The following is a 26,193-nucleotide window of genomic DNA, read 5'->3' on the forward strand; positions in this document are numbered from 1 at the left end:
CCCTGCGTCTTTGTTAACTATGGCTCAGTATTATGAGCGGCAGGAATTAGAGGCTAAAGAAAGTGTTGATAAGAAAACAAAGGAATTGAAAACGAAGGTGATGTTGGCACAGGTTCGAGGTGCGCAATCTAGAGGAAATGATAGAGGCAGGCAAGGAGGGGGTAATGCGTCATACGGTCGTACCGACATTGCTGAGGACCAATGTGCATATTGTAAAGAGTTTGGGCATTGGGCTGAAGATTGTCCGGTGCTTCGTGAGCAACGTAGTCAGCGTGGTCGAGGAGGTGGAAGGTCGAGGAATAGTTATTCAGGAGCGAGAGGTGGCAGAAGTGATCATGGTAGGTTTGAAGCGAGGGGTCGTGGTCAGGATGAACGAAACACTTTTGATAGACGAAATCAGTATCAGATATCGGAGAATGAGAATGTGGAGCATCAGGATTATGTGCACGCATAGGATTGCGTAGGATGGGGTGTGGAATCGGTTGAAGTGCCAGTAGATGAAAGAGGTCCATATGTATCAGCGGGCATTTTGGGTTCTACTGATCAGTTTTTAGTTGACACAGGAGCTACTCGTAGTGCTTTGCCTAAAAACTTGGTTCCAAGGGCTCCCCTGTCTGGCGAAACGATAACATGTATAGGGTTTGATGGCACACCCTCTCCTAGCCCATTATCACAACCTCTTGCACTTTGTATTGACAAATTTTTCAGTTTTTGTCCATTTTTGTTGTCGCCTCACACTCCAGATAACATTATGGGAATTGATTTGCTTAAATATTTTCGAGCAACGATACGTTGCGCTCCTGAAGGAGTGCGGGTTATTTTGAATGACAATTACCCGGATTCAGACAGATTTTGTACAATGAAGGAAATTGAAGCATTAGCCTCTCTCCCACATACGTTATGGGCGACATCAGATACGGATGTGGGACAGATGCTCATTCCACCTATTCGAATTACTGTCAAGGAGGGAGTACTATTGCCACGTGTACCACAGTACAAGATCTCTAGGGAAGGTGAAATTGCCCTGACGCACATCGTTCAGGATTTGATTATTGCAGGAGTAGTGGAGGAAGTTCCCTACAATGTCTGTAACAGTCCTATTCTTCTGATCCTTAAAAAAGACACTGATGACAAAGTCTATCGATTTATTATTGATTTAAGAGAAATTAACAAAATTGTCATTCCCCAATACCCGGTGGTGTCTGATATCACGACATTGCTTACCTTGGTCCCCCCAACTGCGACGACCTTTTCTGTTATTGACCTTAAGAACGCGTTCTTTTCCATCCCCATTCATCCTGACAGCAGATACTTATTTGGCTTTACCCTAAATAATAAATCTTATAGATTTTGTCGTGTTCCCCAAGGTTACACAGAGAGTCCTAGCATCTATAGCCAGGCTTTAAAAAGACAGCTTGACTCTTTTGAATTGCAATCTGGAGTAGCACTTATACAGTATGTTGATGATCTCCTGTTGGCTGCAGACACCTATGCACAATGTGAGGAGAGTACACTTGCTTTGCTTACCTTTTTGGCTCAGAACAATCACAAAGTCTCTAAGAAAAAGTTACAATACTGTAGACCCAAGGTGACCTACCTCGGTCATCTTTTGTCTAAGGAAGGGCGTGCATTAACATCAGATCGAATTCAAGCGATTTTAGATACGCCAGTCCCCCGCACTCAGAGAGATGTACGCGCCTTCATAGGACTAACATCCTTTTGTAGACAGTGGATCATGGGGTTTTCGCACATTATCAAACCTTTGTTAGCGTTATTGTCCAAAACTACACCAATGCCCCTTGAATGGACAGATGAATGTCAAAATGCTTTTGATCAATTGAGACAGGCCCTTTGCTCTGCACCCGTGTTAGGTACACCAGATTACACAAAGATTTTCACGTTGTATGTGCACGAGAAAGATGGGTGCGCGTTATCAGTGTTAGTGCAGGCACACGGGGATAAGCAGAGGCCATGTGCGTATTTCTCAGCCATTCTTGATCCTGTAGCGCGAGGGTTACCTGGGTATTTCCGAGCAGTCGCAGCGACAGCAGTAGCTATACGGCAAAGTGAGGGAATAGTTTTGTCACACAAATTGTTGGTGTTAGTTCCACATGCAGTAGATGCCCTGTTAAATCAAACGAAGACGCAGTATCTCACGAGTGCACGTTTAACAGGATACGAGCTCACACTTTTGGCGCCGCATATCACACTGAAAAGATGCGCTACCCTGAACCCTGCCACTTTATTGCCATATCCGGTTGAAGAGGGTCAGGAGGAAAAACACCATGATTGTGTTTTCCTGACCGAGGAACAAACAAAGGGTCGTGTCGACTTACAGGATATGCCACTTCCAGATGTGGATGGGGAACTGTGGGTTGATGGATCGTGTTTGAGGCTGCCAGATGGCACAACTTCTGCAGCATATGCGATCACGACACTTAAGACGGTGGTAGAAACAGCACGAATACCCCAGAAGTCAGCCCAAGCAGCGGAGCTGATAGCTTTGACAAGAGCCTGCGAATTGAGTGCCGGCTTATGTGTGAACATCTACACAGATAGCCGGTACGCCTTTGGAGTAGCGCATGACTTCGGCTTACTCTGGAGAGAACGTGGGTTTTTGACTTCGCATAGAGTACACATTATGCACGGAGAACTAGTGCGTGATCTCCTAAAAGCGTTACTTTGTCCAAAGAAAGTGGCGATAATCAAATGCAGTGCACATAAAAAGGTCACTGACAAAGTGGGACAAGGCAATGCCTTTGCAGACAGTATAGCAAGACAAACAGCTATGTCACGAAATGACTCCCCCATGTATGTAGTGAAGTCGCAGGCCGAGCGACGGCATGATGCTAGAGCAGAGATATTAGACATCCAAAAATCAGCGACTGAAGCAGAACTTGTAACATGGGCAGCAGAGGGGGTGCTGGATGATGAGGGTTGTTGGAGGAGCAAGGACATGGAACGATGGAAATTGCCTGCAGCTTACTTGCAAGCGATGGTCCAGATGACACATGGGTTGGCACATGTTGGAGCTCTTGCAATCACTCGATTGTTAACACGAGTTTGGGAGCATCCTGAGATTGCCAACACTGCCAAGAGAGTAGTGCAGACTTGTTTGATATGTTTACAGCACAATCCTGCAAAAGGGACGCATACTCCGAAAGGAGGGTTTGTTCCACCTTCTGCACCATTCGAGGTACTTCAGATGGATTATATCCAGCTTGAGCGTTGCAATAACCTTAAGTATGTCTTAGTGGTGGTATGTGCCTTAAGCAAATGGGTTGAGGCTTTCCCCACGAAAGATAATACGGCTTTGACAATGGCCAAGGTTTTGCTCAAAGAGTACTTTCCTCGATATGGAGTTTGCAAATTTTTGTGGAGCGATAATGGTCCTCATTTTGTTGGGAAAATTGTAGAATATGTGCTGAAGGGATTGGGGATTCAGCAAAAGTTTCACGCTGTGTTCCATCCTCAATCAGCAGGTCTTGTCGAACGGTACAATGCCACGTTGAAACTAAAACTGGCTAAGATTGTGGCGTCCACGTCTTTGAAGTGGACGGATGCCTTGCCGTTAGCATTACTCTCTATTAGATCAGTGCCCCACTCTCGAACTGGCCTCACACCTTATGAAGTGGTGTTTGGAAGGCCAATGAATATATGGGGAGGTCCTAAACCGCGATTGTTACATGATGTGCCTTGTATAATGATGAACGATTATTTGGCACGATTAACAAATGATTTACTTTCCATTCACCAACAGGTTCGAGAAGCGCTCCCGGACAAGTCCATTGGAGAGGCTCACAATCTTCGTCCTGGTGACTTCGTTATGGTAAAATCGTTTGAGAGAGCGAACAGCTTGGAACCGAGGTGGCGTGGCCCCGAGCAAGTCCTGCTTGCAACTCGAACGGCTGTACGAGTGACCAACAGGAAGCGGTGGGTGCACTCAACTCACTGCCGTCGCGTCTCTCCGGACCTGGTGAATCCTACTGTGCTGTCTGACTACAGAGACATCTTGGACGAGGAAAAGAGCCCAGCTGTGACGTCGGCCGAATCGGAGGGAGCCTTCCCGGACCACACCGTCTCTGGACAACAGCGTTATAATCTGCGGCCACGATAGGAAGAAGATTTTTTTTTGGTGCGAGACTGGTTGGTTACTGCTCTGGGGTTTGTGAAACGGAAGCCGGGAATCTCAAGGGGGGGATCAGTTCTGCCAAGAGTAGCGACACCCGTCTTGACGCCGGAGAAGAAAACAACGGCTACCTCGGAGCTCAGCACTCACATTTTTATTTTTAGTTGTATATTTGAGACATTGTGAACTCTTTTGAACTATGGCGTCTTCTGCAGCACGAGACAAAAGAATTCTTGGTGCTCTATTGTTTGTATTGACAATTGTGGTAATAGCAGTGATAGCCTGGGTAGTAGAACTTGTGGTGCCCGTACGAGAACATTTGCTGCCGACTACCCCGGCTCCATCTGAACATTTTCATTTCACCTTACCCTACCATGAAGAACGGCACCGACAGACTTACTTGAACAATAGCTTCATTCAAATCTTGCATCATACTCACAATATGACGAACACTTCTAACTGTTGGGTGTGTGGGATGTTGCCTGGACATCAGAAGAAAGGAGGCACACCACTTATCACACTCCCGTTTTCCCATAATGGTTCCTGCAATGCCTGGTATACTCTTCTATTCACTTTGCGCTGGCCAACAAAAGGGGGGGTGCTTTTTCCGTTTAAACAAGATATGCTATCATGATCGGGACGGCTATCCACAAGCTGAGGGTACTCGATTCGAATGGGAAGAGTACCGCCCCGACAACGTGTCTGCACCCCGAATCTACAGTAATCAACGGAACATTAATATGTCCAGCTCTCATGTCATTAATGTTATAGATACTAAAGCTGATCTTTGTATACGAAATAAAGGTACAATCCCTGTTGGAAAAAGTGAATGTAACACTACACTTGCATTTGACAGTCCGAATGGCATATCCTTTGTGGCATCTCGAAATACGTATTTTATCTGTGGCAATAAAGGTTATCATCGTCTCCCGTTAGGATGGTTAGGTACATGTTATATCTCTTTTGTATTGCCCCCTGTATTCATTGCCCCACCAATGTACCATAATGACTATATTCTGTATCATGACTTTGTGTTAAATAGAGTCAAACGTGCTGTAGTCCTGGAAGACATTGATCAGACCGATACTGCACTACAACAATATGTGGATTTTAATTTGGGTTTGTTTTCCTTTGTGGGAGCAGCTCTGAACAGTCGAAAGATACGATGACTGACCCGTGTTGTTGAGGCTGTAGCTAATGATATTGCTTTTGCATTGGGGAATATAACTGAAGAGCTTCAAATATCTAGAATTGTTACGCTCCAGAACCGGATGGTTCTAGATGTAGTTCTAGCTGATCGAGGGGGGGCATGTAGAATTATCGGAAGTAGCTGTTGTGTTTACGTTCCTGACAACTCACCATCTGTATATGATGCTATATCAAAATTGCATAAAATTGCTGCTGAAATACATCCGGACAATGGTACATGGACCTTTTCGGGGTGGTTCTGGTCAATGCTTAGTACATGGGGCTGGAAGCTACTGACAATCTTATGTATCATAGTTGGGATATTATTCTTCTTGTGTCTATGTATACAATGTGGCCCTGCATTATGTTCCATGTGTTTATCAGCTTGTATTCCATCTAGACGAGCTCTTGCCCAAAATGAATTGATGCTTCATAAAGAAGTGGCTCAAATTATGTTAATTGATATAGAAGATGAGTATCCCGACTATGTCCACTATGAGGCAGCTTCAGCTAAGCGCTAAAAGGGTCGTCTGTCGTAATTTGACGATGGCTGGGTTAGCGCTTAGCCTTGCTACACGTTATTTCCCTTAACTTGGCCTTATTCGAAAAACGCCATTTTGAATGTTACGGCAGTCATTTTTGGAATGAGCGCCCTCGTGGTCAGCATGCCCTTTAGTCCTTTGTCCGTGCCACTGACCACTCGAGTTTGCCCAGCAACAGGCTATTTATAGTAACCGTCAAGCCTGTACATGCGCAGTTCCGACTGACCAGTCACCCCTTAGGAATGTTCCGCCAAACTGACCAGTGGTGTTGTAACCCCTCCCATGAGTTGGCTGTGTTCTAAAAATGACCATATATGTACCTAAAACTCTGTAACCATGTACCGCCTACCTTTTTATTACTGTAAATCTGTATAAAAGAAGGATTCGCACCGACGTTCGGTGTGATACTTCTTGCATTGCCGAAGGGTGCTGTAGGAATGTACCACCACCCCATGGGGTCTTAATAAACTTGTCCTTTGTACTTTTCAGTTTCCGTGCCAACAGTTCTTTTGGTGTAAGTGGGTATTCTGTGGAGCATGTAGGCCTTGGAAACCCAATACCACAAGGTGACACACAAACCACTAGGTGTATCAATCTCAGATATCGTGGGCATTGCCTAAGTGTAAGCTAGTAGTGTAGATAGTACAGGAATAGTAAGAGAGCTGCAAGACAATGCTGCATGTAATTATGCCTATGGCAACCTGAGGAGATTGCAGTTCTATGACAATGACTGTTTTTGAAGCAGGAAGGGCATTAGAGCTAGTATTAGATGATCAGATTGAGATCCAAGGAATGGAATCGTTTAATCCTATACTGTCACTGTGGAGCTTGAATATCCATTTTTGCTCTTTGACAAATAGGAATTTGGATTTGTCACTGATATGAGGTGGGATATATGGCGGTTCTAAGATCACCAACTTTAATTCCTCTGGTCGATGTTTCATAGCCAGGAAATGGTTGGTGAGACACGTGGACTGTTTTTGGCAGCGGATTGTACTTTTATGTTCGCTAATGCGAACCTTCATCTTCCGCGTGGTGTGACCGATGTACTGAAATGAACACGAACAGGTAATCATATATATAACTCCCTCGGTATTGCAATTGGTGTGTTTGCGGAGTAACCATGGGTTACCTGTACCTATGTCCACTTGGTCTGCTTTGTATGTCTGAGGACATGCACTGCATGAGCCACAGGGAAAGTGACCACACACTGGTTGGGTATTCCATAATGTATTAGGTGTTTCAGCCATTTTGATTCGGGGTCTGGTATGAACCAGACTATCTCGTAAACTGCGAGCTTTTTTGAAGGAAAACAAAGGTGGAAGGATGTTAGTTTGGGCTATGTTTAAAATATTCCAATGTTTTCGCACTGTTTTTTTAATTTGATTGGAAAGGGCGCTGAATGTGCTAACAAAGGTTAGCCTATCAAAGGGTGCCTTTTCAAGTCTTCTCTCCAAAAGTGCCTTCCTGTTGTTATTGGTGGCTCGTTTCCAAGCTTTTCGTACCAGATGACGTGGGTATTGTCGATCTTCCAGTTGTCTAGACAGAATACGGGCATGTTTGTTGAAAAGAGGAGTGGAAGAACAGTTTCTGCGAAACCTTAGAAACTGTCCTACAGGGAGGTTTTCCCGTAGGGCCCGAGGATGATGACTGGTAAAGGCTAAGAGGGAATTCCTGGACATAGGTTTTTTATAGAGTTCTCATTCCAATTTGCCATTTTTGGGAAAAATAAGAATGTCCAAAAAAGGCAATTCTACCCGACTGAATTCGATGGTGAATTTCAAATATTGGTTTTGATGGTTCAACCAATCATGAAATGAAATGATAGAACCTCCAATGGTGTACCTCGCCAAACCAGAAAAATATCATCAATGTATCTCTTCCATAGCACCACCTGATGGAAGTAGGGGTTGCTATGGTTGAGTACAAGATTCTGTTCAAATAAATGAACATAGAGGTTGGCGAGGCTGGGGGCAAAAATACTCCCCATAGATGTTCCACAGGTTTGAAGATAGATCTGATCTTCGAATTTAAAGTAGTTTTCCATCATTACCAATAACAACAAAGAGGCACTTTTGGAGAGAAGACTTGAAAAGGCACCCTTGGATAGGCTAACCTTTGTTAGCACATTCAGCGTCCTTTCCAATCAAATTAAAAAAACAGTGCGAAAACATTGGAATATTTTAAACATAGCCCAAACTAACTACTAAGCCCATGTCTAGACTATACCCACGGTATCCGAGACTGTTACACCTAGTCCGGTTTATAAATACCAGACAGGTGTTAGAACTTTGCAATATACATTGTCTACTATTGGGTTTTTAATAAATCCCCCGCATTTGCTTTTTTGTTGACCAAATGTATTATGAGGCTAAATTTTGTCTTGGTTAGCACGATATTTCATAAATGCTTGAGGTTTGAAATTTAAGAACTCCACTTCGTTGACCTTGCAGCGAGTTTTATCTGTTCTTGCCAGTTCATCCCTTTTTTCTAAAACGCAGGCGGCTTTTGAGCCCTAAATAAGCACATTTAACATAGCGCACGCGTGACGTTCCTACGTCACGCGCATGCGCGAGCAACTAGCATTTGCCGTTTATCGGCAGGTCCTTCAACAATGCAGTTGCGCTAGAGATTAGTGCGCACTTCGATCGCGGACGCATGACTTTCCAACGTCTCGCGCATGCGCGAGTGATTAGCATTTTGGCATTCGCGATCTTTTAACAACTACGGAGGTCCTCGAGTAGAGCCAGTATCTCGAAGCGCTTATGCACATGCGCATTTAACACAAACGCTACGACAATAATTGAATAATCATTTGTCTTGGCGGGTAATTAGCAGCAAAACCAATCAATCATCCAATTGAGTTGGGCATATAAGGGAGGAGCCTGGTCCGGTTCGGTACCTCCACTTCCTCTCGGATGCAAGAGAGAGGTACTGACGGACAGGTAAGGCTTCCTCCTAGTTATACCCTGGTTATTTCTAAAACAGCCTCTAGACAAACTTTACTTTTATTGGTTTTCTTTTTGGAACCAGCTATATTAGATAATCCAATACTTTATGTATATTTATCCATGGTCAAATCCTGTGGGGTCTCCCCTCATGGTTTATGCTGGCTCTGCTTGCAGAAAGTGAGTTAGACGTAGGATGCTACAGCCAATAGCTTAGGGCATTTTATCTTGCAGATTCATGCCCTTTTTCTTTTTCTTCTTTTTCATTTACACCTTAGAGCGGGGCCTCCTATTCCCTAGTGGTTGCCGGGTGAGGTGAGGCTATTTCCCACGCAAAGCGCGGTGAGTATTCACAGTTAGGTTATCATTTCCCTCTGTGAATGAGTTACTTCACTCTTGAACAAACGGAGTACAATTTACTTCTGTTTGATGTGTTGTCTGTACAGTTTCTTGTGAATATATGGCTATACATGTGAATATGTATTTTCCTTTTGCTTTTTTCTAACAGGATTAAGATAGAATTCCTTTCTTCCTTGTGAACATTGGGGCTCCAAGTTCCTGGTAGATATAAGTATTCAGATATTACTTTTTGGCACTTAAACATTATTTCATTTTACACTTATGCACTTCACTTTATTAGGTTGCAGTAGCTTATCATCTAAGGTCCTGACGAAAGCCGGATAAAATTTTTCCAATTTGGCTGAAACATGCCGACCGTCCTGCACAGCGCCATAGTGTAGTTATAGATTCAAACTACCAGGCGTGATTTTCACGTTGGCACTCAGACAAACCCTATTAAAATACTCTTCTTGTCTGAGTCGTTAATTTTAAACTTTTCACCACAGCACTGCACTACACACCCTGAGCACTACCCTTGAGTAACAACTTGGCTAGAGTTTCTATTCTACATCCATATCCGCACCATCATCTGATGGTTTGGGCGGCATGTTGGATGGTTTAAACTAATATCCCATATGATGAGACTCCGCCAAAGGGTGGTCTGATGGGGATATCTCAGCCAGTTGTAACTCCTTGTATCTGCATGTGTCCTGGTTTTCTCAGTCACTAGTACAGCATCACATAAGACCAGTCATTTTCTGTTGTTATGTATTATGTCTTGTATAGGGAAATAAGATGACAGGTCGTTAAACATATTCACTCGACCCTTTTCAAATTTAGTTTTGTAGTATATTCTTTATAAACCATAAAGACAGGACTTCAATTTACAGAAATAGTGACTTTTTACTTTGTCCCTATCGATTGTTGCAGGGTCACACATCTAATTCGAAAAATGATTTCTATACTTTGCAAATTGAAAAGGCTGGGCAGCTACAGAAAACATTTGCCTTCTAACATTCATATGTCACTTTGCAATCCAGAATCCTGTGGGAGGAGGGTGGTATTAGTCCAGAATAATGGCAATGTCTTTATTAACTTATAAATAAAACTGCAACTCATTAAAAAAAGGCAAGCCCTCTTCTCTAACTTTCGGCATACCTTACATATTTTGTCATACATATCCATCATAAATATTATATTCACAGTCTAGGGTTCTTGGCATGGCTGAAGTTCCAAAGAAAAGGAGCCCTTCTATCATAATGCAACATACACTGAATCTAGCGAAAGGTGGAATCAAGATTTCTATTGAATACAAAAAATCCAGTCGATCCAGTTTGCCTGCCTGAACGGTGCACAGGAAGTGATGGCCCTATACAATGATGTGCATGTTTATAAAGCAAAACCTGTCCACAAATATCCTTCAAAAGCGAAGACCTCTTTATATCTGTGGAACTATCTAGGCTTGAAAATCATTTAGCTTCAGGCACAAGGTGCCCTCAGATGTGTGAAGAGCATATGAGAGACAACAAGGTAACTGGAGCTTCAACCACTGCCCAGAAGGACGAGGTTTCCCTGTGTTCCTGACACTGATTTTGCTACATCTGAGGCAAGGGGCAGCAAAGGTAGTGCCAGGGATGGCAAGGGGCAAGCCAGGGGTCGCATCTGCAACCATCTAAATCAGGGGTCTCCAAACCGGTCCTGGAGGGCCGGATCCATGCCAGGTTTTTTGGATATCCCCATTGAGATACATGTAGTAATTTTAAAAATCTGGCATGGATCCGGCCCTCCAGGACCGGTTTGGAGACCCCTGATCTAAATGATGTCTATTGTGAAGGCACAATAAGGTAACAGGGGAGGCATTGGCACGAATATTTTAGTATATTAGTGTATAATTCGAAACTCACTCTACTGTACCTTTAGAGGGCTTGTTACTGCCAGCGTAGGTAAAACTAGCAAGATAGGTATGTGTGATGAAATATGATTGTGGGATATTTGACTTTCATCGTAGTTTGCATAATTGTTGCTGATTGGTTTTCAATACAGCCATTCTACTACATATGATATGTACTCAAATTGTGTGTAATAAATAACCATTTAGTGAAAAAAACAAATATTGGGCCTGATTTACCAACTGCACTTTGTAGTATGTTTACTACAAAGTGTTATTCACACACTGCTCTTTTGTTGTAACTTACACTTTTCAGTAAGCTTACCACTTTTCGGTATTCACAAACTGCCCATTTTTTGTTTCATAAGTTACACTTTTTTATTAACTTGCATCATTGTAGCTGGTCCCTACCCACATTATGTTCCATGGGAAGGTGTGGCAGTACCAGTGGTTAGCTATGTGTAGTGCTGGACATGCTACAAAAGTGTAAGATACTTCAAAAGTGCAGTTTGTAACTACTGAAAAAGTAAGTTTACTCACAAGTGTAAGTTATCTTTGTGAATCAGGCCCAGAGTGTGTTTGTCCTGATAGCAGGTCTGTGTGGGTCTCTGTTATACCACTTGTTGATGAGAGGTTCTCTGACAGGCTTGTCTGACTCCTAATACTTCCTTCCCCTCAAGCCTAACTCGATGGAGGTGGGGTGTAAGACACCCGCCAGTCCTCCTTTTCTTCTAGGACAATATCCACCTTTTGGGGTTTAGGGGATCTATAGAGTGTGTGTCCGTTAAATTGGGGGCAACATACAGTAGTGGCCCAGTAGAGCTGGATCTCACTCCGAGTTGACTGCAGCTAGAAAAGACCCCCTGTGCCATGAACAGTATTCTGAAGAGTAGCCAGTCAATATCTTACCACCCCACCACCAACACATCAGTGTCATTTATATCTGAACTATAAACTGTACACAATATCCCACACAAGTATTTCTTCTACTATTGCTCAAAGTGCATAGTGATCTGACCAAAGACAAGATCAAACAGTGTAACAGTTAACACATATACATACATTTTTTATTTTGTTTATTTTTTGTTTCATTACTTACTTTTTCATTGATAAATATATACTTCAATACTTTTTTACTCACATCTCCACATTAACATTTTCGCTAAACTTACATATATTCTCCATAAACAACTTTTGTAGGACACATCATTGCAATGTCTTGTACATATATCATTATTTACGTTCCCATCCTTCCATCCCCTCACTCAGGCATGCACAAAAAACCACAACCTATCATACCATTCACTCATACCATTCCCAGCCACTCCACACATACACCGAAGTTGTATGTTTAAAAATCATTACAGCGGAGGACCACCGGCTGCATCAGGGAACAATTGTTCCCTTGAGGAGCTGCACCACAATGTAAAATGCTCAGCATTATACGAGTTCCTGCACCGCCAACCATGCCATTGTGGGAACACCGCCATGGGCGGGTGGTGCAAGAACAAATGGGTTCCTACAGGGCCCCCATGCCCCTCCTGCCATGGGTATACATTCAGGGGGGGCACAACACGTGCTCCCTTGTCTGTATTCCCCAAAGTTCCAATCAGCATGGACGTCACCTTCCATGCTGTGCTGAAACTTGTTTTGCCATTCCCATTGCGGTTCCTGTTTTCCAGGCACCACCATAGGAAAGGCAGAGGACCGTCCGTCCGCCTTTTGGCTGGCAGTCCTTACGCAGCTATGGCTGTGCTGTGTCGGCAGAGAATTAGCGCAGCACCGCCAAACTCGTAATTGCCTCCTAAATTATTTTCTATAGAGTTTCCCTCTATTGCTTTATCTTAGTACGAGGATGCCTAATGTTGACAATTTGGGAAAACAGTAAGTTCTTCTGGCTGGAGATCAGATTATTGATCATCCCAAGACCTGCATCACTCACCCATACATGTGATCATCACCTATCCCTATCCCATCATGTACTCTTTCCCTTGTTAAATTAACTATCTTTCAAACTACCTTCATACAACCGCCATGCCAGCCACAGTCGAATGCCCCTTTAGTTGGACTAGGAAGAACGATTTTATAGTTAATCCACCCTCAAAGGTATACCAGAATAACGGCTAACAGTGAGTGAACGTACTTCATTTTGAATGATGGAAGTGATAAATATTGCTTATGAGAATGAGCATCATCAAGTTAAGCAAGATATATTATATTTTCTAATATAAATATAGTTTTTTTGGTAAAAAACGATAAAATCCTTAATACATTATATTAACTAGATTATAGCATTTCCCTAAACACAGTTTCCAAAACATGATGATACATTCAAATATGTATGAAGAGCTGCTCGCTTAGCCCACACTTTCAAGGCACTACATAATACTGACTCAGAATACCTCAAAAATCGCTCTTCTTTCACAAACCTTCCAGACACCTCCGCTTGCCCTGACTCCTACTTGCATACATCCCAAGTAACCTGAAAACCAGATATGGCTATCGAGCCTTCTCCTACATCGCTCATAAAGTATGGAATGACCTACCACTACAAATAAGAGCCTCCTCCTCACCTCTTGAATTCTGCAAGAAAACGAAGGACCTGGCTTTTCGAGTAGGCTCACTAGGCCCTAGGCTTGGCTAGACTAACACATGCTCAGCACCAGGATAACCTCCCGGGTAATAGACCAGTCTACAATTGTGCATAGCATAACAACAAAACCATACCATAAGAAGCAACAATAAAAGAAATAAGATAGACCCTGTTCCATTTTATACATTTACTCTCCTCTAGCAACGGGAAACAATGCCTGCTTTGATAAATTCTGAGCATTTTTTAAAAAGAATTAAATATGGCCAACAATCTGAATCATAGAAGTACTCAAGGTATGTGACATTTGGTTTCACTTCGTATATGGAGAACATGGACCTGAAAAACAACCTAAAGAAAACATTCACTATGACATGCGGAAAAGGGAGGCCCAAAAAGAAAACCCATCATATTAAGGGGGACGCGCTTGCTGCAACAGAAAGTTTTACCTCCTTCAGTATGCATTTTTCTAATAAAGGCCAATAGGGGATACACCTGACAGCAGCAATATTGAAATTTATTAGAACCTCAGAAGCCTTTTTTAGGTTTGCATCTAAAACTGGGAACAAGCCCATTAGAGAAGGTTGTTGACCCTATATAAAATTTAATGTATTCCTATTGTCAATTATGGAGCCTTTTTGTGGGCCAGACAAACAACATATTGCTGCAGAGCCAGGAAAATCTTTTCCTATCTAGATAATTAGCAGTACCCTGCTCAACCTCCTCTTACATAGTCCACAATAAACTGGTGGTCCCTTATTTAGAGAACAGTTTGAAGACAAGCCCCATCACTCTTTGGCATAATATATGGAGTAAAAATGGCACTAAAGAGAGAATTCCATGACTAGCCTATGTTAATAGTCTTTTAAAAGAAGTGGATAGGAATTTGTATGTTGAAGATCCTGTTGGAGTGTTACAATTTAGCAATAAAGAATTTAAAATGATTCTGATTGGGAAAAAGATGGCCGATAGGGAAACTAGAGAGTGTGTTAAATAGACAATGTCTTTGTGCCTCTCAGGCCCTGTACAGCCAAGTGCCCAGAGCTATCTTATTCTAGTATTGAATACCCAGCACAGATATTACCTAAACAGACTGTGAATAGGCACACTGCACTTTGTGGTTGCTTTTCCCAAAATGGGTTTTTGCTCCAAAAAGTTACCCAAATGCCCATGCAATGGCAAATCCATCCAGTCCACTCTGAATTGTATCAATTTTTGTAACTTTTATAGAGACCTGAGGAAACAAATATTGCAGCCAATGTTTTTTAATGATTTTCTTTATTATAAAGATGCTTTTAACTTTATCCGCAACATTGACAATGTGAATTCATGCCATAGAGTATCTATTTACATGTCTAATGCCATCCATCGAAGGAAACAACTTTTACACCTGGATGTTCTAAGAAATGAATACGAGTAGACGAGGATATCATACTCATCTCAATTCATTGTCACCTACTATGTTCTTAGACTTCTTTACTTTCCTCTGCAGGATAGTTCTAATATATATCAAATAACTCTTACCTATTTGATGCTTTTTGACGAGTCACCCCTTGTTGGCCACTGATTATTAGCCCTGTGTTCAGTTTATTAAATGTTTGTATGTCCTGAGAATAATTTGTATGAATTTTAGTCATTTATTTTTAAATATGAATGTTTTTATATATGTATATGAATTTTATCTGTGTGATTCTTTTACAGATTATTTTATCCAAATAAAGATTTGTTGATTGATTGATTGACATTTGGTTATTAAATGGCCCTTTCCATTTACTGATAACTTTCAAAACAGGCAAATAAACAAATCCAAATAACACAAAAAACACCTTACGTCAGAAGAAAGTGATTGGTGCAGTTCAAAACACAAGAGGGGCTAACATATTCTACGTAAGATTGTTTGATCCATCATATAAAAATGCACATTTTTATGTCAGATGTGTAAAGAATGGTTGGGCATTGCCTGTGTTTTTTTGTGTTTTAAAACTACAACACATAGTTAGGTACAATAAACATATTGTCGTGTCTGGAAAGCAGACTGTCTATGTTCCTTGAAAATCACATAGAGTCTTCCCTCCTATTTTTCTCTCTGCTTCTTATTACCTCCTCGTAAGTCTTCCTTGCCACATGAGTTATGCAATGAGCTTTAGCTCCACACCAGAACCCCCCAAAGCAAATTAGCATTCCATGCCTCCCATCCCTCCCCAACATGGCCAACCACTGTAACCCTTGACCCAGTATAAGGGTAGGGCCAACCCAACCCACTTCCTGTTTTTTTAGTTCTGCAGATTCTCCAGACCGTGCTTCAGGTAAGTTGGGGCGAGGTACTGCTCTAGCAGGTCCCAGAGCCCTGGGGAGGAGGTTCTGGTCAAGCAGGCTCTCACACTGGGCTGTTCCCCCGCCTTCTGGCCCTCCCACAACCCTTTTGGTTTTTTACCGCTCCGCACTAGCGGGCTGTAGTGGTTGCGGGCTCTTATAGTTTGTTCTGCCCTGCTCTAGCGGGCTCCCCTGTTTGGTGCCCTCTCCAATGCTGGGGTCTGTACTGGGGTTCTGCCCTGTGTGCCAGTTACCGGGGCCCCCAGTTCCCACTATTGCCCCCCCCTGTTTTTGCTGGACATAGGTCAGTGGCCTAGAGTATGTAGGGCACGTGACCTCGGTGATCCTGGTGCTCTATTAGCCTGTCCTACCTCCAGGGGGGTAGCCCCTCTTATGGTCGGCTTACCGCTTGCTTTGGGGTTGCTTGGTGATGTGAGCTTACGCTCTGCTCCCTGCATGTGCTCCGGTGGCTGTGCTGGAGCTCCAGGTCCGGTCTCGCAGATGGCACCTGGTGGCTGAGCCCGCCCCACGGTGGGGTCCCGGGTCATTGCACATGGCGGGCTGTCACTGTGCAGGGGGTGATGAGGCATGACAGGGGGTTGTGCGGCGGGTGGAGCTGGGTGCTGCCGCAGTTCAGCCTTTGGCAGGCAGGCCAGGCTGTGATCCTCATGGAGTGGTTCTTGTGGGCCACTCTCAGCAGGTTTTCCTTTTTGTGTGGTGTTTACCGGCTGGTCTCCTGGTTTAGCGCCGACCGGCGGTGCAGTGTGACGGTGTCTCTCCCTTCCCCTGAGGTGCTGGGGCATTTCCAGGTTCACCTTCCGCTTCGTGCTCCAGCCCTGCCCGCCCTCCTCCCACTTCTCTGATGAGGTTTGGGTGCCAGTGGCCCATGTCCGGGTCCCCTCCTGCCCATGTCCGGGTTTCCTCCTCCCCCTCGGAGTCGCTGTGAGGTCCCGGGGGTGTTTCAGTACTAGTCTTTGTTTCGGGTCGCGCTGCTGGCTCGGGAGGAGCGGGGCGGCCCCACACGATGGGTGCATGATTCCTGTCTGGAAGAATGTTTTTTACACATTGGCGGTGTTGCCGCGGGTGCCCTCCTTTCTCTTCACTGGAGGTATGTGTACAGCTTCTAAGCCTGTTCCTCCATCCTTCGTGTGAGTCTGGTCGGTGCATGCGGTTTTGCCTGTTGGCGCCTGGCACACTTTGGGCTCCTGGGGAGCAAGGGGTGGGGTGCAGATGGCCTTCGGGCACAATTGCACATTTTTCTGCTCCCCCTACGGGATTGAGCAACCTGTTGTTGGCTCTCTTGGGGCTACTATGTTTTGTTTTGTGGGTGTCTTGACTGGTTTCTCTTCTCTTCTCTTTGCTACGTCGTTGTTTTGTGATACTCACTCTGCCTCTTGTAGAGTTGGTCTGTTTACTGGCTCGGCGGGTGTCGCTGTCCTGCTCTGTGTTTTGTGCGTCTGTGTGTCTGATGTCTTGTAGGTGGATACGGCCGTTTGCGGCTGTGGTTTTTGTTTTTCGTCTGGCTTTAGATAACTCTGAAGCAGAGGTGGCTCCACCTTGAGGATACAGGCTGTGTGCCTTTGTTACTCCCTCCCCTTGGGTGGGACATATAAGAGACCTAGTCTCTTCCATAGCCGGGATCTCCTGAGCAAGGGGGTCACGCAACAGTAAACCTGTGGCTAGAGGGTGCTGCAATCTAAGTTGTGCTGAGGAAGGTGTACTGTTCCCATACTGGCTGCTGCTACTTTCCTGGTATCGGAAGTTGCTTGTGGTTAGCTTGGCTGTGTGCAATGGTGGTGTTGTGACAATGTCACATTTCCCACTTCTGGCTTCACTTCCTCTGCTCATATTTTATATAAATGTGTCAGTCAGCGTTTGGGTGGGCAAGGCCGTTTATTTTCTTGCATTCTTTTGTTCCGTGTTCCCTGGTTTCTGTGTATCTGCTTTTCTTGTCCTGTTTGCCTCTGTGTCTTTGTGTTTCTAGCTCTGGCCTCCTCTTTCTGGGATTATGATTCGTGTCTCCTTTGGTTTACAGATTCGTGTCCTTTGTGTTCCTTTCCCGGATTGGTTTGTTTCTTTTCAGGTGGTTCTTGGTGCTCGAGGTCACATACTGCCTGTGATGTTGTCATCTTTCCACATCTGGTGCGGGTGAATTTCTCATCTATGGGGAGTGGCTGTCTCAAGCGCTACGTGTTCATGGGAGTCTACAGCCATACCACCCTGGAAGCACCTGATCCCGTCTGCTCTCAGAAGCAAAGCAGGGTCGGGCCTGGTTAGTACCTGGATGGGAGACCGCCTGCAATACCAGGTGATGTAGGTTAATACTGGGCCTGCGCCATGTGGTTCCTTCTTCCTCCCAGAGGGTGTTATCATACTACAGTCTGTCCGGGGATGTTTCTCTGTGTTTTGAGGTTTATGGGGTCGGGGGTGCGCGCCTCTCGCATGCTGCCTCTCTCGCGATGGGTTCCCATTTGTCCCCTGCTGATTTTCTTTCTCCGCTCCTTCAGTGCTTGGGGTTGCAGTGGTTGTGGTCTACATGTGCTTCCCCGGCTCGTCCTCCTCTGTAGCCATTATTGTGCCTTCTCTTGGCCCTGTGGGTCCCTGGTCCGCAGTTCTCCTGGGGTCTTCCTTTTCTGGTGTCACTTTCCCGGGTGGTTTCATACCTACCGGTGGCGCTGGGGGGGCATTGTTGGGATCCCGATCTGTGCTGGGTCTTTGGGATCGCCTGTTCGCAGGTTGCTGGTACACTTTCCGGGTTTGATTGGCCGTTCGTTTGCCATGTCGACGGTTTTTCCCAGCTCTTTGGGGTGATCGGGTTTGGGCGTAGGGGGCACTCTGCTGTTGAGCATTGTCGGTCCTGGTTGGTTCCTGGATTGGGGTCCGCCTGGGATTCAGAGGTGCTGTAGGCTTTGTGGTGAGGAGCTACATGGATTTACAGGGGGATTGCAAGGTTTGCCCCCTTTGGTTTCTTGTGCGGGTGACGCTGTCCCGGCCTGGGGTGACTGTGTTGTCACTCGGGTGGTTTATCTCCCGGGGTTGGAGGACTACGTGGCATTTTCTCGCCTTTGGGGGTCGTTTTCTCGTTGGTGTGTTTCTACGGGATTGGCCCTTTTCTCTGTGTTTCCCATTTGGGTGTATGTTTCCTTTCTGATGGCTTTGACTTGAACCTGGCTCTTCAAGCTCAGTGGGCGTCCTGGCGGGCATTCTGCTGTCCCTGGTTGGCGTTTTGTGTCCTTTCAGAGCCTGGTAGCTCACAGTGATCCCTCTGTTTCCTAGGGCTGCACCTTCCTGGTGTCTTCCTTTGGTGTTGTGGGTCCTTCCGGAGGGTCCGTTTGGGCCTCTGGGTTCCAAGGCCTTCTTGTTCCTGGCTGTGCTGGTGGTGTTTTTGTGGCCATTGTCTCTGCTGTGCAGATTGGGGAACTGGGTCCTTCTGCGCTCTGTTCTTGCAAGTCCTTCCTGTCCTTCTAGTGTAGTGTTTGGGTTTTGCGTTTCTACCCTGGATCCCTTTGGTTATCAACCTTCCCCTTGGGGTTGTGTTTCTGGCTTTCCCTCCGTTCCTTGGGTCTCTCACTGAATGGTTGTCTGTCACGTGGTGTGGTGGTGTTTCGGGGCGGTCAACTTGTTTGTTGCTTTTGGTTCTGTCCGTTCTGGTCCTTTGCCTTCTCTCTCCTCCCGGTATTGTTGGGTGGAGCGGCCTCTCTTTCTTGCCTGGGTGGCACTGGGTTCTGTGGTGTCTGCCCAGGTGCGGGAACGGTCTCTGGGGGGAGAGGGGGGTGGGGTCTTTCTGTCTCTTGGTAGGTTCTCTCCTGTTGGTGTCTGGTCTTCTCCATGCCTGTGCTTGATTCGCTGTCTAGGTGGTGTTTTCGGTGGTCCTTCTACTGGGCACTTTACTCAGTAGTTCTCCGGGCTGGTTTTCATGCTCTTGTAGTTCTCGCCTTCTGTGCTTCCTCTTGGTTGTTGTCCAACTGTTATGTTTTTGGTTTAAACCTCCATTGTTTGGCCTTGTCCCATGGCCTGTGGTTTCCTGTGAGTTTTCCATGAAGCCGCATGGCTTGGATATGTGCTCACTACATAACTGGTGGCGAGGAAGACTTACGAGGAGGTAAAGCACCGGTTACTTACCGGTAATCTTCATCAACTCCGAGTGTTGTCTTCCTCGTCACTATTTCACATCCCTTCTTCCCTGTTTGGCTATCGACTTCATCCGGTTCTTGGTAGTTGTACAGGAAGTGGGTTGGGTCGACCCTCCCCTTATACTGGGTCATGGGTGACGGTGGCCGGCCATGTTGGGGAGGGATGGGAGGCATGGAATGCTAATTTGCTTTAGAGGGTTCTGGTGTGGAGCTAAAGCTCACTACGTAACTCATGTAGCGAAGAAGACAATACTCGCAGTAATGAAGATTACCGGTAAGTAACTGGGGCATTACTGCAGCCTCACGTTCTAGATAGGGCTGGCAATCTGATTCGCACATTGGGCGCTGTGCATAATAGTAAACCTTGTGGAAGCAGGCAACAGCTCACAATGACTTCAAGCATGTTAAAAAACTGTTTAACAATACTTTTTTCCCTTCCAGTCAGTGGCCTCTGTTTCTTTACACTTTGAACATAGTCGTTCTGAAAAGTTCGGCCGCGCTGCAAAGAAACGATGACACAGACCCTGAGTTGGTGGTGAAACTGGAGTAAGTGCCCATGTGCCTTTCTTGGTATTATTAGCAGAATCACGGAACAGGTGACACCGGCAGCACACCGGGGGACTTCAACCCTCCGGAGCCGCCACTGTGACCATAGCCCTTCTGCTCACGCCTGGAGGCGCTTAAGAGGGGCAGTAGACTCCAGCAGAGTGGGACGCCAGCAGCAGACTTGGGGACTTCAACCCCCAAGATCACTTGCGGCAGGAGCTGCAACTGCAACCTTTGCCCTCCTGCTCCCGCCCGGAGACGGTTAAGCGGGGCAGTAGACTACCGCAGTGCAGGACCGCGCGGGCGTGCCTGGGCCACCCCCAGGCAAAGCCCGCAGCCGGAAAGGCTGAGCTGGGCCCAGTGTCTTGGTTTCCTCTCGCGGAATGGAATAGTCTTTACATCACCGTCAAAGGATGCCAGCGGAGAACCATTGAAAACTAACGTGGACGGGAGCAGAGTAAGTTTAATTTCTTCCTTCTACTTTGTGTCCTTGACAATTTTTTACTCTAAGCAGTCCAAATAGAAATTTGGGCAAACGAAAGGTCGGGGGTGTGAAGCCATCGACCGAGCAAGTCAGCTTCCCTAAACGGAGTACTATAGACACCTTCTTGGCCTGTGCAATTGGGCCCTTTCTAAAGAAATTGACCTTGCAGAACAGTGTGTCTCTCACCTCAGTTGGCCATATTGGAGAGGCACAATGTATAACATCTACTAATGGGACGCCTAGTCTAGGCAGCGAATATGATATACAGAGGGTAGGATGTGTAAGCGAAGTTCTTGGGTAAACATTGACATTAACTGTCCAAGACCAGGACCCTATTGCTGCTGCCTAGGGACCAGTAACGAGCAGCGAAAATATTGAACATAGCCCGTCAGCCTGCAGCCAAACAGAAAAGGAAGACACAGCATGAAATCCCTGCTTCGAGAGGGTGGGTGGTTGAACAAGTAGCGAACTCTGTGGACAATCAGACATGGGTACCGTTCTGGAATAAACTAACATCTGTTATCAACAGCTTATTAAGCCCCCTCAAAGAAAGACTAGACAAGGTGGAGGAGGGACTGAAAAAGGCTACTGATCTGGGTAAAACACAATTGGACCAAAGGTCCCCGAATAATGGCCACTGTTCTGAGTAGCGACATACGTGGCATAGGTGGCATACCCCCTATGCCAAGTCTTTGAGTTACCCCAGTCAAGAGGGGATGTTGGGCGGAAATATACAAGAGGCTATTAGTAAACCTACCAGGACACATGCTCTGAGTCGAAATCAAAGATGCTTAAATACACACACTCCCAATATTAATGCCCCCATGCAAGAGCTAGTCACCATCAACCTGCCAGCTGCTCATATGTGGCAGTATTAGTTAACTTTCCCTCATTAAAGTGACGAGTCACTGAGACCACGGAATGTCTGAAATTAAGGTGGTCCACTGGCTTAGCTCCAGTCATCTATTCTCCCCGAGTAGAGCGCAGGAAATCCTGTCTACAAGGAGAGTGGGGTGGATTTGGCCTGTGGAAAAAATTCATTGTTGTGATTGTGTTATAATTAATTTCAGAAACCCAAGCACCGCCTGTGGTATTCATAAAATGATTGGGGTACCAACAATAGATACACAAGCTATGGGGATACTTCCAATAGTTTTTTTTTACCATTACCTGAGGGGCTTAGAGCAATGCTCCAGCGGCCTACCAAATTTACAGAGACAAAGGGATACTACAAGCTTGTACCCGCCACCTGATCTGGTTTTTGCAATGCCCAATAGATAACAGATGCTAAGCAGACTAAACGATAATGACTGACTTAGCTCTGAACAAGGTCATGCTGGGCACCCCAGGAGTTATAAGGGAAGGGATTCCACAATGATTCCTCTAGTCAACCAGATAAGGCAGCTGCCGCTGAGTGACCGCTCATACACCACACAGGCTCCCGCTATCTGTGGGTTAGTTGAAGCTGTGGCTATTGAGGCATCTGGCAAAGACAGCCCTAGAGTCAATATTATATCCACAAGTGTAACAGATACTGAGCCTGTTGGACAGGCCCCTATGGAAGGGTTTGAGGTTGTAACCTGGAATGTTGGGAACATTGACTGGGTTAATACCATATCCAGCTACGACATTTTATGCCTACTAGAAACCTGGTGTATAAGCCCCGTACTTGTAGAAGGATACTCTTTACAATTTTTAGCAGCCATAGGGTCATAAGCAGGGCGAGCAAAAGGGGGTCAAAAAAGTTGTATCAGTGGGATCCCACACACAGATATTGTGGCTTAGTAAAAAAGGAGGGAAAGATCTGATAGTTGTAAATATTTACATTTATGATTCCACACACACTAACATGGTAACAGCTCTTGACCGTGCCCTTGAAATATTCTTAGCCTGAATTTGCACCGATTATGTATTACTATGGGTAGGAGACTTTAATATATAGGCATGTGATGTACCTAACAATTGGGTATGCAGTCACATTCACATGGATGGAGAGGGAAATTACAATTTCTGCCATAATGAGAATGGAGAAGCCCTAAATTGGGTGATCTCCAAATATGATTTCCACCTACTCAGGTGGGCTGTGGTCCCAAGGGGGACTTACTGCCAACCTTTATAGGGTGAAATATGTATTCCATCATTGATCATATACTAGTGTCTGCCTCTGCTATTTGCAGGTGTGGCCACCCTAGCGTTGTTCCCCGCCATATTTAGTGACCATAACTTACTCACCCGATCATTTTTGTTCTGGGGCAAAAGGAGCGAAGTATCTGACTTAATCAATTATACCAACCCTTTTAGGACTGATGGTGTTAGAATCAAGTGGACGGATGTCGACCCATGTTTGACTATGCAGGAAATAATAGTGTCTAACCACTGACAAATAGTCTATTGTCTTCAGGATGAAATTACTCTAAATATAGTGATTGCAAATTTTCACTGTATTACAATATCCAGTAAATCACTTTTAACCAGACAGACAGGTACATCGGGCAACAATAAAAAGTAATGGTTTGATGGTACTTGCACCAAAGCATTGCAGGTGTTAAAGTATGCATTGTGTAAATCACCACGAGATATATCAATCATTAAATCCCTATGAAGCGAGTATGAATTAGCAATAGCTGCCCGGAAAAAGAAATTACAGACTGAAGTGTGGCAAAATCTGGCTATTTCTTTAAAAGCTAGCAATAACAAACTTTTCTGCGATACAGTAAATTCCACCTTCCTGAAGAACGACGATATCCCAGAGTTTTGTTCCTTTATTCCCTCAGATAAAAGGGTGACACATTTTGCCGGGATTTTTAGCAACAATGGTGAGGCATTGGGGGGGCCTTGACTTGGAGCACTGTGAGGGGAGGCCCCCTCCCCTGAATATTACTAATGAAGAAGTACTTCAGGCTACTCAGAAGAGTGCTGGGAGAGGGGCACCAGGCCCAGATGGCGTCCCAGTTGACGTTTTTAACCCATTGCCTGCTGGGCTAATTCCCCCGCTGTGCTGGAGGGCGCGCACAGCGCCCCAGTGATCATGACGAGCTGAGCTCTTCACGCCCACACCCGTTTCTTCAGAACGTTCAGCACAGCAGGGGAATTAGCCCCGCGTGCGAGCGTTCTGACCGTTATGACGAACTGCTCATCATGAGCACACGGCCACCATGGCTCATGACGAGCTGAGCTTGTTATGAGCATGGGAGGGGTTAAATCTGCACCTAAATTATGGGGACCTATTTTAGTGTTTAATTCAGCTGCAACTGATACAATCCCTCAGACATGGGAAGAATCTATTATTATACCCATATACAAAAAAGGGGACCAAAAAGATCCAAAAACCTACAGCCCCATTTTGCTCCTAGATACTGCCTTGAAAGTTACAAGTAGGGTTTTAATACTAAGATTAGAGGAATGGGCGCAGGGGTATTTTATCCTAACCCCGGTGCAATACGGGTTTAGGAAATTACTTGGGACAATTGAACAATGCATTAACCTAGAGTTACTTATCAGCAAGTATACTAGGGCAACGGTAGGCACTTTGTACCTATGCTTTGCCGTACCTAAGTAGTGCATTTGATTTAGTCAACCATAATCTACTCTGGCAAACGCTGAACTCTATGGGAGCTCCTAGGGTGATTGTTGAGTTCCTTTACCATTTGTATGAGAACCTAACCAGCCAAGTCCGCTTTAGCCCCCAGGGTGGATGTTCATCCAAATTTAAAGTAGGACAGGCATACGGCTAGGGTGTGTGTTAGCACCAATTTTATTTTCCCTCTTTATTAACGGGGTAGACAACCATTTACAATCGATACAGGCTGACACCCGAGGGTGGCTGGTCGTCCGAGACCTGTATTGTTATATGCTGATGACACAGTATTACTAGCATGGAACCCATCCATTAGGCCTGCAGAGACTGATGGATGGTTTCTCAGATTTTATGACACAAAGGAAAATGGTTATGAACATTCACCATGATTTGCAGGGACAAACAGAAACCTTGTAAAACCTGTATTGTATTGATCGCACCCAATACACACAGTGAACTCCTTCTGCTACCTTGGTATTTTATTTTCAGGAAATGGCACATGAACCCAACATGAGCAGGTTCACCCAAATGATTTTTAAATTCTCCTCAAAATTAGGAAATCGACTGACCAATGAAATGGAAGCCATTTATAAAGCTAAACGAGTTAGTACAGCCCTCTATGTGGGAGTTCTCTGGGGCTACGCTAATAGCTAGCCCTGCAAACAGAAACAAGCACTGGCGTTGCCAATAGGTCTTGCAGTAGGAAAGTTGGAGCTATTGGTTTTGTAAATGACAAAGCCCTTTATGTTTTTTAAATGAAAACAAAAAAAAAAAGGCATTGTTATTTGCAATTGTAATAGCTCCAACTTTCCTACTGCGAGACCTATTGGCAACGCCAGTGCTTGTCTACTTTGAACCATGTTCAAGAGTGAGAAACCCAGAAAGTGTCATCTGCACTGCCAGTGGAAACATTGGGCAGTTTCCTAAATCTTTATTGCCTGAGTACCTACACTATGAGGTGTAGTCTTCTTTTCATTCTAAAGTGCCAACACCAATGTTTACACCTCACTGCCCCAAACACCACCTTTATATATATTCACAAAGTATCTGCATGCATAATGAGGGTGGAGGATTCAAGTCCCATGCCGGGCACGGCCAGTCGCTGATGTTCAAGGAAGAAAAGCAGAATGAAGCTTGAAAGCTTGAAAACAGCTTGAAACAGTGTCGCCTGTCGTGAACTGAGGGCTGTAACTCACTGTGTAATGCACTATGTAAAGGCGACCACATGGCCGGAGGGAAGCCGGATGGGGGCGGGAGAGCCTGTTGGGGGGAGGGGCGGGAATGCGAGCGAGGGGGGAGGCTTCTAATAACAAGCACTGGCGTTGCCAATATGTTTCGCATTTGGAAAGTTGGAGCTATTGGTTTTGTAAATGACATTTTATATTTATATATCGTTATTGGCATTGTCAATAACAATATATAAATATAAAATGTCATTTACAAAACCAATAGATCCAACTTTCCAAATGCAAAACCTATTGGCAATGCCAGTGCTTGTTTTTTTTCCACTGGTTTG

At 45.0% G+C, this 26,193-nt stretch overlaps 1 protein-coding gene and 1 pseudogene across 1 annotated transcript in view; both read left to right on the forward strand.

The window, feature by feature from the left end:
* MPPED1 (metallophosphoesterase domain containing 1) overlaps window positions 1–26,193 on the forward strand; it is an 888,950-nt gene that overhangs the window by 571,460 nt on the left and 291,297 nt on the right. The gene's annotated exons all lie outside the window — the stretch shown is intronic.
* On the forward strand, window positions 18,140–18,257 carry LOC147751735 (5S ribosomal RNA; annotated as a pseudogene).

Source organism: Lissotriton vulgaris, chromosome 1_1 (genome assembly GCF_964263255.1).
Source record: "Lissotriton vulgaris chromosome 1_1, aLisVul1.2, whole genome shotgun sequence".
Taxonomy (NCBI): domain Eukaryota; kingdom Metazoa; phylum Chordata; class Amphibia; order Caudata; family Salamandridae; genus Lissotriton; species Lissotriton vulgaris.